Genomic DNA, 2,521 nt, shown 5'->3' with positions numbered 1-2,521 from the left:
GGGAGGAACTACAGCACAGGGCTCAGTACTGTTGGGGTTAAGTTCCTGGCCATATTCAATTTGTCTATTCCCCTATGGAGGGTGGGTTGGTTCTATGTTTGCATATGAGATGATGGACCAGGGGAAAGGATGGGGGCATTGGTGACAATTGTCAGTGGTTAAAAAAATAATAATAAAGCAAAGGACTTCATGGCCATGGTCTTTGGCTGGCAGTAGGTTGCCAACCCCAGACTCTGAAGGGTATTTAACACCTATCAGTCCCCATGCTTGAGAGAAGAGAAAATCGAGCCTTTGGACTAGGGCTGCTGAGCTTGTGTAGGGCAGGGCTTGTGCATACTCTCCTTCCCTCTTCCACTACAAACTAATCAGCTATTTGCTGAGCTGTTTTACCCACTGTATTGTGAGCTCCTTTCTGTGTGCCCAGGCACATGATGGGTGCTCTAATAAGTTCATGTTGAGTGTATGAGCAAATGAGCCCAGGCTTTGAAAGATAGGCCCTTATAAGTACTTTGGCCCAAAGAGACATGGGAGATGATTCTACTCCATATCTTACTTTGGCCCTCCTAAGCTACAGCTTCTGTACCAGCCCCAATTCACTAAGCAAATAGTTCTTTTCTCCCTCCCCTCCCTTCCTTTCTTCTTTCCTTCCTTCCCATAGTAGTCTGAGTGGTGAGGGAGCTTCCTAAGGCCCTTGCAATTTAATACAGTAAAAATATTAAAGAGCTAGGAGTCAGTAGACTTGGATTTAAGTCCCAGCACTGCCACTATAATTGACTGAGTGACCTTGAGTGAGTCCCTTACTCTTTCCGGGTCTCTTGGTGTCTTCACCTGAAAATAAAGTGAACTAGATTGAGTACTTTTCCAGTTGTGCTCTTTGGTACCATAGAATATCATTTCTCAAAGTGTGACACAAGGACATGAGACAACTTTAGGTTGCCAGAAGCACATTTTAAATTACAATAGCTGTGGATATATTTTTAATATGAATTAGAAAAAATATACCTAAAACATTAAGTCTGTGCTGTTACGTAGAATGAGGCTGAATTTATTTAAGAAAAAGTGAGTCAATTTAAAGAAACATATTAAATTTGAGCACTGAAGGAAATAAAAATATTTTACCCCAAAATATATTTATTTGACACATTTTGAGATGGCTATCAGGGGGCCAGCAAACAGAAGTAGCACTGCAAAGCTGTCTTTTGCTGGGGAGATTTGCACTTGTAGAGAATCTGCATTGATGCAGCCAGGCCTTCCTTTGTCCAGATCTAGGAAACACTGAGAGTCTGACACCTTAAAGATCCGAAAGAAACATTTACCATCTATTCTCTCTGAAGGTTGCAACCTGTGAGGTTTCATCTACATAATGAGAACACTTTTGCTAGACAGGCAAAAGTGGTCTCCTTCCTATAACCTGTTCTGCCATTATAAACTGATTTACCATCATTACCTGTTTTGGCCATTCTCTAGGTCCCATTCTTTCTGCAACCTCAAGATGGTATATAAGCTTCTGCACCCCAATCAGGAGTTGGGCAATCACTCTGTGATGCTCCCTTTGTATGCATTAGTAAATCATATGCCTTTTCTCCTATTAACCTACCTTTTTTGAGTTGATTTTTCAGCGAGCCTTCAGAGGGCAAAGGGGAAGTTTTCTCTTGACCCCTATAACACACTGGCTGGTCGATATAGATATAAAAATCATATGGGAGCTCTGGGTAGAACTGAAAGTTAGGCAACACTGCTCTAGAATTCTGAAGCATCCCTTCAGAGCAGGGTTGATCCTAGGGTCTCCCAATGCCACGAGTTGCACATTTTTTTTTCTTTTTTTGCGACAGTCTCACTGTCACCCAGGCTGGAGTGCAGTGGTGCGATCTCAGCTCACTGCAAAGTCCGCTTCCCAGGTTCAAGCAATCCTCCCATTTCAGCCTCCCAAGTAGCTGGGATTACAAGCGGGGGGCCACCATGCACTTCTAATTTGAAGAAAGAAATCTGTGGCTAAAAAAACATTTGCAGCCAGGAATGGTGGCTCAGGCCTATAAACCCCAACACTTTGGGATGCCGAGGCAGGAGGATCGCATGAGCCCAGGAGGTCAAGGCTGCAGTGAACCAAGATTGTGCCACTGCACTCCAGCCTGCGTGATATGGCGAGCCTTGTCACCAAAAAAATAAATCCCCTGAAGGGTTTATTACTGGCCCAAGTAATCCTGAAGGTCCACCCAGTGCTGACATTCTGACTCTAAATCACACAGGAACTGTTGGGTGTTCTTCTGGCCTGAGGGGTAACTTGATGACTCTAATGCAAGTGACTTGGAAAGCTGCCCACTTTCCTGCAGTCTACTTCAGGCTCCAGGCAAAGTTATGGGGAGAAATTAGTAAGCTGCCATTCAAAGTTAGTCTTAAGGGTTTGTGTAGGGGTAATAGTCTCCAGAATCTAGTTGCCCCCTAGTGGCCAAAGACATCAAGGGCTGTGGATAGAGTGTCCCTTTGGGTCTAGATTGGTATCCATTTAGGGCAGTCAGTTCCA

Source organism: Cebus imitator, unplaced genomic scaffold (assembly GCF_001604975.1).
Source record: "Cebus imitator isolate Cc_AM_T3 unplaced genomic scaffold, Cebus_imitator-1.0 Scaffold709, whole genome shotgun sequence".
In the NCBI taxonomy this organism is placed as follows: Eukaryota; Metazoa; Chordata; class Mammalia; order Primates; family Cebidae; genus Cebus; species Cebus imitator.
Note: the sequence above shows the minus strand (reverse complement) of the source record.